The sequence below is a fragment of the Microcebus murinus genome, chromosome 21, assembly GCF_040939455.1.
Source record: "Microcebus murinus isolate Inina chromosome 21, M.murinus_Inina_mat1.0, whole genome shotgun sequence".
Lineage (NCBI taxonomy): Eukaryota > Metazoa > Chordata > Mammalia > Primates > Cheirogaleidae > Microcebus > Microcebus murinus.
In genome coordinates, this window is record NC_134124.1 from 15,293,451 (window position 1) to 15,310,310 (window position 16,860).

Consider the following 16,860-nt stretch of genomic DNA (forward strand, 5'->3'; position numbering starts at 1 on the left):
GCAAAGGTGCAAAACTAAGATAAGCACTGGGAGGGAGAGCGGCACAGTGTCCTGAGAATGTGTCCCAGAGGGTGGGGACATAGACTGAGTTCCAGAGGAAATGATGATTAAACTGAGAGCTAAGAGATGAGTACAGGAGAATGAGATAAACAGGGGGAAAGGAAAGGCTTTTAGGCAGCAGGAACAGCATGTGCGAACACCTGACTCACAGGAAGGGCTGAGAAGGCTGGGGTGGCTGGAGCATGCCATGGGGGCTGTCACATGGAGGGGGCACGGGGTTTGTTCTGCACTGTCTTCAAATGCGCCCATTAGGGGTGCCGCATACACACTTTTCCTAAGAGACTCATAGTGAAGGTACTTCGGGTTTATTTGGTTTTAGTTCAATAAAAAGCTACCATTTATTCAGTTTCACTATATGCCAAGTCCTGTTCTAGATAGTCGTCTCATGAATCCACACAACAGTCTCAGGAGGTAAGTGTTCCCCTGACCTCTTGCTGTGTAATCCAGAAGAGCCAGGGGCTGGAGTGGGTGGGCGAGTCCCTCTCCATGTGGCTGCTCCACCGCATGGCTGGTTTGTGCTCCGTCATAGCACAGAGGTCTCTGGGCAGCAGTACACTTCTTATATAGTGGGACTGTTTGCCTCTTACAGAGCAAGCAGTTCAGGAGAGACAGGCAGAAACTGTCATCTCCTAAGACTAGCTCTGGAACTGGGAGTGTCACTTCCATTGTATTCATTGGTCGCAGCAGTCACAAGTCAGACCGGATCCATGGGAGTAGAAGAAGAAACTCCATCTCGTGACAGGGTGACGATGATGGGGTGAGGGGGCGACGGCGTGTGCATGCAGGAGGGGAGGAGTCAGTGATGGCCACCTTGGAGAAAAGCCATGGTAGTAATTACAATGACTGTCCTTATTTTACAGACAAAGGAATCTGGGTTAAAAGACAAACTTGCCCAAGATCATAAAGTCAGCAGCAAGTGGCAGAACTGTGATGAAAACTCAGTTTGACTCCAAAACATCCTGCATTTAGCTAGCATGCTGTTCCCTTCACAGGGTGGTATGTAGCTGTGGGGAAAGTCCGGGCAAACGGTCGTGGGATCTGATCCCAGCACTGCCTCTAACTTGCGCTAAGACATTTGTAAGTTGCCTCCCTCCTTCAGGCCACAGCCTTCCTCCTCTGTACTTCTCCATGATCTTGCAGGGCTGTCCCGGGTCTAGCGTTCTGGGGTTCTGAGGGTCTGTGCTGCACCCTCTGGGCTCGCTGGTCACTGCCTGGCTTCTTCCCCCACTTCGGCCATCAGCATGTCAGCTCCCTGCAGGGACAGGAGCCTCCGCTCTTCCTCTTTCCCTTTCCTCTTAGCAACGCTGTTCTTTGCTCCCCAGGCTGCTCTGTTTACCCAGGCTGTCCTCCACTTGCCTGGAGCCAGTACGCAGAGCCCTGGGTCTCTGCCCCTCAATAGGCTCCCTTGAGCGCTGGTTTCACTCTTGACTCTGAACTTCACAAAGGCTGAGACCAACATGTTTTTTAACCGAGACAGTGCACATCACGCTTTGCTGAGCTTTGCAAATAAATTCGTGGCAAACTGGTAGCTGACGGCAGTGCGTTCAATGAGCGTTTGTAGTCAATCGATGGTCTGGTTTTGTATAAACTGCCAAAACTGTACACTAGACTGCAAACCAAAGGAGGACAGGAATTATCCAACTTACTCATTACTGTATCAACAGCACCTTACCAAAGTGACTGATCCAGAGGAGGTAATCAAACCACCATATTTTGGAGCTGCACTAGCAAAATTTCTTTGGATCCCTGCCATTCAATTCTCTAAATTTCCATTTTATGGATAAATTCACCCATGAAAATATTTAAGCACAAAATTCTCCTCTTTTGTCTATTCTAATTACTGATATTTTTTCTCCTCATTGGTTTTTGTGAGTCTTGTATTTTTGTTTTCCTAAGAATATTCCTTTATCCACTTAAGCCATTGAAATTTAAACTTGCCTTCAGGCCTTTTTGAGTTCAACTAAAAGGTAAGAATAAAAAGCAGGAAAAGAGATAGAGATGTCAGAAGCCCCAGGTTCTAGATCCACTCTTCCCACTATTCCTCTGATATTTCTCAAATTCCTTCTTCACTAAGAATCTGTTTCCCTGTTTGTACTGAGAAAGGGTTGGAGTATCAGTGGGTATTTATTAGCAGTGGAAGACTGCACAAATACAATTTTATGCAGAAGCAGAATAGAGAAAACGGCTAGAAGTAGAGCAGCACTAGCTACCGGGCAGGGCGTCCCCAAGGCCTCCAGCCCTTTTTGGTGTCTGTGGCTGTCTCTGAGGCCCCTCTGCTGCAGTGGTGCTCTGCCCAGCAAGGCAGTCCCTAAGGGCACTCCAGCCTGAGACAGAGGGATTTATAGCCCCGTTAATCCACCAGACTGTCAGAAACAGCCACAGGAGAAGGCGTGTGCAGAGATACGCATCCGCACATACTGGGGACAGAAAATAGGCCCCAGAAATTGCTTGAGCAAGCTCAGTCTTTTCTCTAATAGCTTCCTCATTTGTTCAAGTTTTTGGCATCTTTATTTTCATTTCCTGGTTTCTTCTCACATCCTTCCTCTTGCCCCCTCCAAAAGGGTTACTAAAAATTCTATTTCCACTTTTACTTCTTGGCTGTTATCTGTTGCATGTCCACTCCCCACCCCCCACCCCTGGACCCCACAGTCACAAATTTATTATTGAGTTTGTCAACTTTTGCTTAAATTGCATCTCAATTTCCCCATCAAAATAGGGGAGTGGCCATGACAGTAAAATCTAGAATCCTGTGGAGCATTTTTTCTTTTTTATTATTATTTTTAAACTGTACTTTGTAATAGTTCTTATAGTAAAAATCCAAGCAAACCAGATGAGTACTAAAAGGAAAGTAAAAGTAAACTCTCTGGTCCATCCCACAGGTCCCATCTCCCAATCCTCCCCCAGTATGGTGTATGTAGTACGCCATTAATTCTTTCTTAGTATCTTTCCAAAATACATTTGTGAAAATAGAAACATATATTACATTTACTTAAAGGTGATATACAGAGCTTTATTTCAACCTTTTACACTTCAAATTTTGGAGATCTTGATGAATCAGCACATACATCTATCTCATTCTTTTGATCTGCAGCATAAAATTTCATTCTACAGTTACACTAATGTATTCAATATATATTTATTTATTTTTATGTACTTATTCTTTTTAATTCTATAATTTGGAAGAGGGCGTTGATTAATTTCCAAAATATACTTCAGAGTCTCACCTTCCACATAACTCCCTTACTCATAGCCCTTTGTTATTTTAGACAAAACTTAATAGCCTGAATAAAGCTAAAAGTATTAATAACCCTTTAGTGCACCCAAAAGCAGCGTTCACTTCAATCCCTTACAAAGACTATGTTCTATAGACTTTGCTTCTTCCTATACATTTGTCTTATGGCTCAGTGGTAAAGTGGCTGTAGAGACACACATTAGGGGGTAAGTGGAAAAGGGAAAGAAAGGGGAAACCCAGGCACATGGGTCCAGGGAAGGGTAGGGAACACCATTTCCACTTTCCTTTGTCTTTTCTTAAAAAAAAAAAAAAAAGGCAGGGACGTGATTGGTTGGAAGGGTAGAGAACAAACCCCAGAACAGCAAGCTCCAGAGGTGGGTTGTGGGAACAGATCCTACAGAAGCGAAAAGGGAAGAGGTCAGGGCAACGCTTGCAGCATCAAGTTGCTCAGGAGTTTTTGTCGGCCCAGCTCATAGTCGTCCTCATTCACATTCACCAGCAGTTTGATGGCTTCATGGCCCACAGCTTGTTTGTGGGAGTCTGCGATGAAGACACCTTTAAGTGCCTCTGTCAATGAGCCATTGATGCAGTCGCGCCAGAAAGTGTCGAGGTCGGTGAGCTGAGAGAACTTGACGCCACAGACGATGGAGCCCAAGTCCTGGGACTTGAGGATGGTGTTGGCCTGGTTAAAGCACTCAAACTGGCGCTCAAGTGGGTCGTCCTTGTCAGAGAAGATGTTGTCCCGCAGAGCAGTCTCGTGCTGGCAGTATTCAGCCCGAACCCGCAGTCTGATGTCACGTGTTTGCTTTCCCTTGGGATCTGGGGTCACTCACTGACTGCCGGCGTTTTCAATGGCTCCCAGGTGTAGCTCTCCCTCGGGCTGGCGGCTTGCTACACACCGGAGGACCGGAAGTGGGGTGCACACCACAGGGTAGCGAGGAGGCACTGTTTTAGGGGTCTGGGGAGGCCTCCGTTCTGGATCACTGAGGGCTCTGGGGGTCACAGAGCGAACTGATGTCTCCCCTAGACACTTGTCCACAGGATCAGGGCACGCAGCCCGCCTCCTCTTGAGCGTGACACACGGCAGCAGGTCATGGCGGGTGATGAGGCTCGGCAGCTGCAGCACCTGGCGAAAGCTGCTCTCATCACAGCAGCCCTGGTGCTCCCAGCAAGAAGAAGTCATGTCCATTCCGGATGCATCCACATTCCTGCTCATCAATGGCATCAATAAAGAGGAAGAAAAAGCACGCGCACATCTCAGTGTGTCAGATGGGTGGCCACAATGTCAAATGTGCGGTGCAGGCTGTACGGGCCCGTGCTCCTGCTCAGCATGTTCTTCTGGCCACACCTGGCTTGCACGCCGCTTTAGGACAGCCATGCTGGGAGCTCGGGTATGCAGTAGTTCCCAGAATTTCTGCTCAGCAACTGCAACTCCGAGCGTACCTCAGCTCAGCCGCCGTGCCGCTACACTGGATCCCTGCGCGCCCTCAGCGTTCCTGTTTCATGGCGCCGCTTCCGGGCTTGCGCTTCCGGCTCGTGCTTCCGGGCTCGCGCTTCCGGGCTCACGCACTTCCGGGCTCCAGTCGCTTCCGCCGCTGCTGGCGTGGGGGACTTAATACAGGAGGAGTCAAGAAGTGTTAGGTAGATAGCCAGGGTTCCCGGGTCTCCTGGGGACGAAAGTGCGTCCTGTGGCCCCATCTTAATCATCTGTATTCAGTTTATTTACACATGTTCTTATGATGGCCATTTATGTTGGGTAGATGCCACACACAGTAGTTTGTTTACACAAATGGGGACATACTATTCACACTTCTACAACTAGCAAGTTTTACCTTGTGATATATCTTGGGTATTGTTTTATATCAGCCAGTACAGAGCTACCTTTAAAAAAAAATAGTAGACTTTAATTTTTTGAGCAGTTTTAGGTGACACAAACACTTAGGAACTATTTCCCATGTACCCAAGTACCCTCACACTCATACAGCCATCCTACTATCAGCATCTCACACCAGGGAGGTACATTTGTCACAACTGATGAGCCTACAGTGACACATCATAATCAAACCAAACTCCATAGTTTGTTAAAGTCATTCTTGCTGTTGTGCATCTAAGGGTTTTGACAAATGTATGGCATGTATCTACCATTATGACATCTTACAGGATAGTTTCACTGCCCTAAAAATCGTCCCAATGCCCCACTATGCTCCACTTAGTCATCCCTCCCTCTCCTCAATGCCTGGCAACCACTGATCTTTTTATGTATCTACAATTTTTCCTTTTCCAGAATACCAAATACAGTCATGTGCCACTTATCAACAGGAATATGTTCTGAGAAATGTGTCATTAGGCGATTTCATCTTTGTGTGAACATAATAGCATATTTACACAAACCTAGATAGTCTAGTGTACTATACGCCTAGGTTATACAGTATAGCCTATTGCTCCTGCGCTATAAACCTGTACGGCGTGTTACTGTCAGCAATAATGCAGGCAATTGTAAAACAATGGTAAGTATTTATGTATCTAAACATAGAAAAGCATCGATAAAAATACAGTGTAAAAGATAAAAATGTTACACCTGCATAGGGCACTTAGCATGAATGGAGTTTGTAGGACTAGTAGTTGCTCTGAGTGAGTGAATGTGAATGTCTAGGACATTACTGTATACTACTGTAGATTTTACGAACACTGTACTTGTAATTTCGTTTCCAGGTCAAGCACTTAGTGTGGCCTCTTACTGGCAACATTGGCCATGGATTTTGTAGGCTTTACGGGCCACGATGAGCAAAATAACAAGAGATAAAATAAAGCACAAGAGTAAATGAAACAATTAAGAGATGCATTTAAGCACAAGGTGTATGAGGCTGCTGTTAGTGTAACAGCATACTGTATACAGTAAACTTTTTTTTAATAAGTAGAAGGAGTATAGTCCATCTAAAATAATGACTAAAAGTATAGTATAGTAAATTCATAAATCAGTAATAGTCATTTATTATTATCAAGTATTATGCACTGTACATAATTGCATGTGCTATACTTGTATACCACTGACCGCACAGTAAGTTTGTTACACAAGCATCACCACAAACAGGCGAGTAATGCATTGTGCTGTGATGTTAGGATGGCTATGAAGTCTCTAGGGGATGGAAATTTTCCAGCTCTATTATTTTATAGGCCCACTGTCACGTATGCAGTCTACGTTGACTAAAACATCACAATGTGGCACTTGACCGTAGTTGGCATTGCACAGTATGCAGACCTTTCAGATTGGCTTCTTTCACTTAGTAAGATGCACTTGAAGTGCCTCCATGACTTTTCATGGCTTGATAGCTCATTTCTTTTTAGTAGTGAACCTATTCCATTATCTGGATGTGCCACCGTTTATTTATCCATTCTCCTACTGAAGCTGGCATCTTGATTGCTTCCAAGTCTTGGCAAGTGTGAATGCAGCTACTATAAACACCCACTTTTGTATAATAATCCATAGTATGTCAATAAATTAATATATTTAGCCATTCCCCTTTGACAAACATTTAGGTTAGTTCCAGTTTGGATTATTGTTGTTATTGTTATGCCAAACAACACTGCAATGAACATTTTTTATGAATCTTTATGCATGCATCCACAAGAGACATTCCTAGCAGTGGAACTGCTGAGTCAAAAGGTATGTGCATTTTAAATTTTGATGGAACACTTATGAGGCCTACCGGTGTGTGGTTATAACCCTAAGTTTTGATAATAAGTTAAATTTTGCCAGAGTGGCAGATTAAAGAAAGGTTCTTCTTGTTCTTTCTGGATTTTGTATGCTGATCCACCCCTTCTTTGAGTTCCGCATGGCCCAGATGACCACTCCATATGCTCCCGCAGCTTGCCACACACCCCTCCCGAAGGCTCCGTTTGCCCGAGGTCTGTCCTATATTTTCTTGCAGTAATAATCACCCTCCCCCATAGGAACGCAGCCCTGCTCCTGCAGTAAGCCTGAAAGTCACACATACGTTTGTTCATTTAATTCTCACTGCTGGTCTGGGGGAGGCACAAGAGTAGTCAAACTCTGCTTTACCAATGAGGCAACAAAGACCTGGCGCACAGCGCAGGCCCACAGGAGCAGCGCCATGTCCCTTCCCTTGCCAAATTCGTTTCTTTCCTCATCCACTCCTTTGGCACAGGGCTGCGGAGCACGGCTCTGTGAAACAGCCTCATTTATCCAACTGCTGGATCTTTTCCAGACTGAAGCTTTCCAATGGCCTAGTGCACCTCCTACCATGATTTCTTCTCTCAAGACTCAACTCCTTATCTCAGCATTAGGGGGCTTTCGAAATATACAGCCCAATTCGCATCCTACTGTTCCTCTCCTCATATAACCGCTGCCCTAGCACTCCTGGAGTATTGGCTGTTTCTCAAGCCTCCTTCAAAGCTTCCCATTTCTGTGCCTAAGTTCCCACTGTTTCTTCTCCCTGGTATTCCCTGCTTCCGTGCCTGACTACCAAAATCGCGTGCCTGCCTCAAGCCCATCGTAACAGCCGTCAACTGAACGAAACTTTTTATGATGTCTCTTCATGTTCGCTAACACAATGAATAAGACTAGCCCTCTGTTGAGTGCAGATCTCTTTTTTATACCTCTTTTATAGCCTTTATCCAAACCTTGTCATATCGTAATTATCCTTCTTATCTTTTGCCATGTTATCTTAAATCTTTGAGAAGCAGCATGGAGTTGTAAATGATGCTCCCTAGAGCTTACAGTAGGACCTAGAAGTAGTGGCTTAGTAGTACCCCAAAACTCTCATATGTTTTTCTAGCATAACAAAAATGGGAGCATTTCATATAGTCTGGGATGCAACTTGCTTTTTGATTTTATTGATAAAGCGAGGACAACTTCCTGAGTCAATGCATTTAGGTCAAATTAATTCTTTTTATAATAACTACACATCACCATGCATGGGTTTCTTCTCATTTATTTAGACATTTTCCCTTTATGAACAATTAGTTTTTCTTAATCTTTATTACAAACAAAATCGAAACAATATCTTTACACACACACCTGACATCTAAGGAACAAATTTCTAGCAATGAAATTTCCGGGTGAAAAGATACATGCATCTTACATTTTAAGAAATTTTGCCAAATTAACTCTCCAGAGAACCGTGCCAATTTATTTTCTTTTTAGCAATCCCATTAGGCTCTTGGCTGAAGATTCCATGTTATACTCAAAGCTCACCTGCTATTCTTGGAAGCCTTCCCCAGGCCTCCTCCCCAGTGTTTATGTGGGGAGATGGGGTGCTAAATGAGTCTTCTGTTGCCGATAACATCAAGTTCCTGGCTCTATCATAGCATTTACTACATTACATGATAGTTATTTTGCAAGGCCCCTGCCTCCTTGTTCATTTCTTTATGTCCCTTAGCCCCTCACATGGTACTTTTTCAGAGGTGCGTGTGTGTGTTTGAGTGCACACACATGTACAGTACTTGCTTCCTGTATTCTGGACCCTGTGTTGGGGTGTTAAGGACACAAAGATGAATAACGTTGTATTAGCAAGCAGATTGGGGAATAATAATAATATGATAATACAGGATAAATGGTACTGTGGGGCAAGCATATGGGGCAATATAAAAGCATACAGAAGAGGCATCTAACTTGCTGTACGATTAGCAAGTCTTCTCAAAGGAAGCTGACCCAGTGTGAGTGTGTGAGTGTGTGTGTGTGTGTGTGTGTGTGTGTGTGTGTGTGTGTGTGTGTGTTTGTGTGTGTGTGTGTGTGTGTGTGTGTGAGTGAGTGTGTGGGAGTACTGGGGTGAGGACCAGTGCAGGAGACAAGGGGAGAAGAAAAGGAGGTGGCCCGGGGAGAATGCTGTGAGTGAGAGAAGGGGCATGGGTGAAGCCCAGGGGTTCACGGCCAATGACTTCCAAGACCTAACATCCTCCCTTTCTTTTTAGAAATTGTGACCAGGGTGCTTGGCCCCAAATCTTGGCCATTTGGCCTTTTTCCCACAAGTGATTGGAAAATGCTGCCTCTTTGCTCCAGTAGTCTGGTAAAACTCAGTTGCAAGACCTTGACAACCAGGGCACTTCCTTCTCAGCAGCCTGGATACTCACTCTTTTCTTGAGCCTGGGCTGCTGCCTCTGAACCCCGTGTTGGTGGTGCAGAGTAGGGCTGGTCCAGACAGAACTAGGTTTGAAGCCCTTTTCCTCTTAGTATCTACAACTGTGTAACCTGGAACAGGCTGCTTAATTTCTTTCAACCTCAGTTTTCTCATCTGTAAAATGGGAATAAGTGTGTCTAACTTGTAAGGTTGTACAGAAACGAGAATAAAAGAAGAGAGTATGTACGTAAGGTGCCAGGCCCAGCTTCTGGTAAATAATATGCTTATTGTCTTTCAAACCCTTTAACAACCACCAATTGATGATGATGTGCTTAAAAACCACATCAATTAGGCGTTATCACTTTATAGATGAGGAAACTGAGGCGAGAGAAGGGCAGTCGCACAGTAGGTGGGAGGGCCAGGAAAGAGCTCTCCTTCCTCCAGGCCCAGGGTATCTTCCACCATCCTGTAGTGATTAGCCTTAGGTGGGCACCTCCACCTCCTCTCCTCAACCCAGTGGGATCTTCACCTTCGCAACCCTCAGTAGAAGGCACTGCTTTGGAGAAAGACAGCCCTATTTCCTTTCCTTCTTTTGTCTGGCTGTTTTCAGCTATCGTCCATCTCATCTGCTCCCATTATCTCCCCTTCAGCCCTGCCTCTTGACCTCCGGGAGACACTGCTAGATGCCCAGTTCCACTTTCCTCCGGGGGCCCACAAGACACTGTGCATTTCCTTTTTTGGGGGGGGTGGAGAGGAACCTCCAGCTCTGGACACTTTGCACATTGGGGTTTGGGGTTCTTCAGTCCAAGAAGTTGCATGAAAAATCCCTTCCCTGTGGGATCTTTGAGTACCATAGCTCGGAGACTTTTCCACAGCTCCTCTAGGTTTACTATCAATAATTAATTGAACACTAATTATGTGCCAGGCCAATTCTAACCACTTTGCAAATATTAACTTTTTTGATCTCTCTAACATCGCTATGAGGTTGTGAGATAATATAAACAGCCTGAATTTACAGATAAGGAAAGGGAGACACAGGAAGATTAAGTAACATGTTTAGGGTTTTACAGCTGAGAACTGTAAAACCCTAAAGGAGGAGGCAGGACTTGGAACCAGGCAGCTGGCTCCGGGGTTGCTGCAGAGCTGCTCCCAGAAGCAGGCTACGTCTGGGTCTTTGCTGTTGCTTCTTTCCCTCTCTGAGCTGCTTCTCCTACTTCCTGACTCGTTTCTTTCTGGAGCTTTCCTTCCTCAATCCCCTGTGCACAAATCTTCATCTCAGAGGCAGCTGTGAGAGAATCCAACATAAACTATCCTTCCAAATCCACCCCAAAGGTTAACACTGTTAGTATTTTGATATGTACATAGGATTTTTTCCCCTGTTGGATCGATTTATTTATTCACTTGAAAGACTACCCTTAGAGAAACTAATGTAATCTGCAGAAATTGAAGCTGTCCTAGAAAATCCAAGATTATAATAATGATGATGATGATGACAATAATAAACATTTTTTGGAAACACCGTGCTAAGTTCCTTAAACACATTGTTTCATTTAATGATCAGAAACATCCTCTAAGAGTGCTGCTATTCAGGGAATACCCGTACCGTCATGGTGACCACCCATGGACAAATCACTCCAGATCTCTTTATCTCCTACTCATTATGATATTTTTAGCTTCCATTTTGATGTCCAACCAAAACCTCAAATTCAATACGGTCTTATCGGAACTCGTCACCCCTTCCTGTCCTACAGCCGCACTCAGACCTGCTTACCTAGTACCCTGCTTGGTAAAGGCTCCATTCCTTTGACTCACCCTGCAGCCATTCCAAGTTTTGCTGATCTATTGTCTTGTTGGTTCTCTCCCTTCTTTTCCAAACCTAGTTTTTCATCCATTCCTTCTATTCCTTGCACAATCATCCAATGCATTTTATCCTCACTTTACACCTGTACCCTCTGAGGCCTAGAAGGCTAACGCATATTGCCTGAGGCACACAGCTGGTTAAGGGCAGAACCATGATTGGAACCCAGATCCATTCAGCTACAAATCCCACGCTTCCTCCATCACAGCAGTGTATCCCATTAGTTCAAGTCCAAGGCTGAGATACCTGCAGGTGTAATAAGAAATTATATTAAATAATTCAGTAACCATGTATTAAATAACAGTGTACTACTTAGGAGTTATTCCTTCTTCAATTTTCTATCTTTTAAATAGATGGAGAAAGTCCTATTTGGCTAGAATACCGTTAATACCTCCCTAGCACTTGCTAATCTTTCTTTTCAATAAAAAGAGAGAAAGCCTCGGGCTCAGAATTTTGGCAGGCGACAAAATCTAGCCAGAATTTACTAACATTGTTTTGTTTTCATGGTTACTTTCTATTTAAGGCAAATGACAGCAGTTTTCCACGTGTGGTAATTGCAGTGATATAAAATTTTCTTTAAAAATAAATGTATTTGAGTTTCAGAAGTGAATCAATAGTTTAGAATATCATAGTGTGCCTACTATTTAGAATAGCAGAAATCATGATGATGAGATGTGAATAGCCAAAATATGGGGGTGGGGGAACCCATTACCAAGTTGTTTTGTAGGATATTGGCAATTTTTTTTTGCCTACTGCACAGTAGCTCTGCAGAATCCGGAACTCCTCTTGTCAGTGGCCCTCAAAGTACTTACTTCCCACTACAGGTTTGTTCAGTTTAGAACAGGAATGTTCTTTAGATATCAACAAGCCCAACCTCCCATTTCATAGATGAAGATTGAGGCCTCAAGAAATGTGACTTTTTTGAGACTACTCAGAACGTGGTAGTTATTCTGGGACTAGAACCTAGGTCTTCTAATCCCCCATGTGGGCACTCTCTTCTATGCCAAACTGCTTCTGTTATATATATATATATGTATATATATATAACATCACATATATTCATCATCACACTGCTCATTCCTATACCCAAAGGAGACTCCAAGCAATCCCTCTCAGATTCAGCAAGAGAATTAAGCACTGTGCCCTAAAGCATCCATGACATTGTATGCAATGACTTAATTTCTCTCTTTTGTCCCTAGGAGGGAAACAGCCAATGCCCTATCCTTGGAAGAACTGGGAAGAGTAGTCACTCAAATAATTTCTGTAGGGTTAAATTCTCTTGCAAAATCTCAATTGAGAAATTCTGCTAGAGTTTAGCCCCTTTCAATGACTGATTCTCTTCAGGCCAAGGAGTCCTTTATATGGCCAACTAAAGTCTCCCCTGCTTTAATTTAATTCCATCTCCCTTTGCTCGGTGCCCTGAAGATGTGGAGAATTTATTAGCATGTCTCATAAAAACTCTAGCATAGCAGGAAATTAAATTCATCTGGTATAATCAGCTGTTTGGAAAGCTTTGCTGGTTGCTCTGCTCTACTTTATGGTTGCCAAGGTGATTGCAAGTGGATTGTTTGATGACTTGTTCTAGGATCTTTCCAGGTATTGATGTTAAGTTTAGACATTGACAAACCCAAGCATGAATAAAAGAGGTTTTCCATGATGGGAAAGGGGACTCTAGACCCAAGGGAACAAGGAATATTTAAGATGAAGAAGAGAAAGCTCCAGAGAACTTCAAGGGATTGTCCCCAAAGCTCCACAACAGTCAGGGAAGAGAGAGGAGACTTGTTTTGAGTGGCCTCAAGGGGGCAGACTTAGAACCATGGGTAAAAGTTGTAAGAAGATGAATTTCAGTTCACTATCTGGATAGTCAGAGAAATACACATCTAGGAAAGGGGCTGGTGAGCTTACCATCATTAGAGATGGCTCTCCAGGAGTTTTGGTGGATCCATTGTGCAAAGAGCTGACTAGATTGTGAGCTGCTTCGTTCAAAATCCACAGACATCATCCCGTCTAGCTATATAAGTCAATGATAATAGTCATTTTCAGGATCATTCATCTTTCTAAGGAACCAAGTTTTGTTCCTTTTTTGGTTCTTTTTCACAGCAATTCAAATTAAAAATAAATTACTCATCCATGTTTGAAGGGTATTTCCACACATACAATTTGATAAGATAAATGTACCTTCTCTATATATTTTGATTCAAAAATAAGATAATAACAGTAAGTAATCTTTTTTTCCAAGACATCATGCTAAATACTTTACACACTTTCAATCTCTTTTAATTCATTTAAGTTTAATGAGATAATGCCGTACAGAAATATTATTAAAGACAAGCATGTTAAACCATCATTTAGAAAGAAATCTATAGATGTTTATCTGCTTGAGGATCATAAAGATGGAAGGACTCCTATCTAAGCCAAGACCCAAGATAAGATTTTCCTAACCTGTCCAGCTATCAGAGCAGGGGCATTCTCTAGCTTTATTACTACTTAAATAGTCATTAGGTAAATCCAAATGTGGGTTTTTTTTTTTTTTTTTTTTCCTGTTTGGCAGGCAAGAAACAACAAACCAGTGTCTTAAGGTATTGACAAAATATGTAATTAGACACTATCAATCACCATAAAAGAGATTGCTTTTTCTTATATCAGATAAAGGTGTATTTAGTCTACTAAGAACTTTACAGTTCAACTGACGCATTAACTCTCTAAGGTCACAAAGACAATAAGCTACTCAAACTCCTCTGCTAGAAAATGAAATGACAGTGCTGAGCAGGGAAAACTCGTGAGGCCAAGAGACAGATCTGGACTCCAAATTTGCCCTACCACCTTAGATTGAACACTTCTCATTTTTTCACTTCAGTTTCTTCATTTGCAAACTGGGAAGAATATACTAAAAGATCTATTAAACCCTTCCCCAGTCTAACTTTCTCTACCCTTATACTTCTCAAAGGAGGTCAGGAGAAAAGATTCTTGGTGAAAATACAGCATCTTGAAATTTCTCCCAGCTTGGTGATGCTGCAGAGAGCCAGAGTGTCCGTTTGTCAAGACTGGTGGGCAAAGGCCCAGAACGTCCTGGTTGACATAAGCATTTTTCCTTCTTGACTAAGTGTTCGTGGGATTTTTAAAAAGGTGTTTCCCAAAATATTAAGTTAAACTTTTAAGTGACTTGTATATATATCTCTAAATAAATCATCAATCAATATTTGTCCTACAAGAGTTTTCTCTTTCATTTTTTGTTATTGGAAGGTTAAACAATATGCTTATTTATTCCATAGTTTGGCAAACAGGAAGGAGATTTTAAATGGTTCAGTTCCACAATTCATTGTGGATGTGTATTTAAAGAAACACTGTTGCATAACAGACACTGCCTCTTCCTAAAAGGCATCACACCAGAGCCAATTTTGGAAAGCACAAATATGGGGTGGGTGTATTTTGCAAACTATGTGAACATAACAGATCCTTAATTAATATTTATGGTTTTATGGGAAATATATTTGTTTTTTAAGGCATCTGTCTTTCAAAAAGACAGTTTCTGCTATTGAAGGAAGTCAAAGGGTAGATTAAATATTGTTTCTGAGCTTTACTTCTAGAATAAACATCCAAATTACTTTTGTCCTAAAGTATTTTATTGTTCTACTAGAGAAGACTAACAATGTATTCTAAATTACTAAGTAATTCATGTAAACTTTACTTACAATGCATATTTGTGTTACATTTATATGTGAGAAAGCACTTTCACGTATATAGTTATATCATTTGATTCTCACTCACTCCAGTGGAAATGATTTTATTCCTCCTTTAGAGGTGGAAGAAATTAGGCTCCCTCTTTGTGATTTCCCTTTAACAAAGCAAACTAGGAAGCTCCAAGTCAGGTGAATAAGGAACTTGGCTGTTAGGATTCCAGTTGTAGTGCTTCTTCCCTAACTTCTGCTCCTCTCAGCATGTAATGATGCAGTACACTGAAAAAACTCAAAGATGGGCCTTAGAGTTAGGCAGACCTGGGTTCAAATCTAGCTTCCGGCATTGCCTGGCCATTGCCAGTGGGCAAGTTATTTGCCCATTTGAGCCCCATTTGTGAATTATGCTAAAAATAATTCCCCCCCCCATGGGACTGTGGGAAGGATTAAATAGAATAATGCATGAAAAGTACATAGCAGAATGTTCCCTAAATGTTAGCCATTGTTATGTTATTATGTAATCTGCAAAGTATGTTTAGTTACACTGCATGAAATAGTTTCAGTTTTTCAGACACCACTAATACATGGGAAATCAAACCCTGATAATTAATTTCTTTTTAGCAGTGAAGTCATATGCCTGATGCAGAGGATAGTATTTCACGAACAAAGACCTTAATTTTAATGCTTGGTCTTACTTTTTTTTTTAAGTAAGAATCGTCTGTTGTTTTCTGTAGTTCCAAAATATTATTAATGTTAACACGTTCCTAATCACCAGAACCATATGAAATTGCCCTTTTTGTAAGTCTGAGACACTGAACAGTGGCAATTTCATATGGTTCAACACAACAGATTAACAAACTCCAACAGATGAAAGGAATTATTTTTAGTTGCAACAGGGTCATTAAAGAAATTGTATTTAAAGGAAAATTATCCCATTTACAAAGCCTCTACAGTGCAACAGATAACGAGTGATGCCACACTCCCAAGAATGAAACACAAAAGCATACAACTTTCTCTGTCCCTCCCAAGTTCCCAAATACATACACGCATACCCTAGCTTTCGGAAAGAAATCCAAGGGGTAAAATTATCTGTCTTGATACCTGCAAATTCCCCAGGAGGGCACCAAAAGTACTTGACAGTGAGTGTGCTCAGGAAATCATCATCGGCAGCTGTTGAAGCCACCTCCTGAGGTCTTCCCAAGTGTTTGAAAGGGAATATACCGGCTTACTGGGAGGGGGCAGCAGCGGCATGCGTGAGTGCTAGGGTTCAGGGGGTTTGTGAGCACCTGGATGGGGACATTGTGTCTCTCTCTACATGCGTCCAAGCGAGCGTCTGTATGTGTTTACTTCCTACTGCGTGTGTCACCATGCCTTTGTGCTTCTGGGTGCTTCTGTGTTTGTTTCTGGCCGCGTCTCCGTGTTGGACAGGGGTGACTTTGTGCCTGTTGGGCTCTGTGTGCGCGCGCGCGAGTGTGCATGTCAGTGCCGCCGGGCGGGTGTGTCTCAGTGTCTGTGGCTCCGCATGAGTCTGAGCATGTCTGTCCGGGTGCATTTGTGCCTGTATGTGCGTGTCCCCGTGGGCACTCTCTTCTCTCTTTCCGAATGTAGGGGAGTGTCCGTGTGCGGCGCTCCGCCCTGAGACCTCAGGCCGCGCAGCCTCCCGGGACAGACAGGTAGCAGCCACAGAAGAGCCTGGAGCTCCCGGTTGACTGGTAAGCACGCTCGTCCCAGCTTTAACACTCTGGGGCCAGCCAGGGTAGCCCGCAGGGAGTGGTGGCCCGCCCGCCAGGGAGCAGCTGGGCCCCGCCCGGGCCAGCCCCAGGAGCGGGCGGGCGAGGGGAGGGGAGGGAAGGGGAGGGTGCCTCGCCCCTTCGGGGCTGCCGGCGCCGCATTGGCCGAAAGTTCCTGTACGTCACCGGGAGGGCAGGTCCCCTAAAGTCCTGTGCACATAACGGGCAG

General features: G+C 43.5%; 1 pseudogene; it reads right to left on the bottom strand.

Annotated features, from left to right (window-relative positions):
• Window positions 1-400: 400 nt before the first annotated feature.
• Window positions 401-4,670, bottom strand: LOC105858464 (death effector domain-containing protein pseudogene; annotated as a pseudogene).
• Between the last annotated feature and the right edge of the window lie 12,190 nt (window positions 4,671-16,860).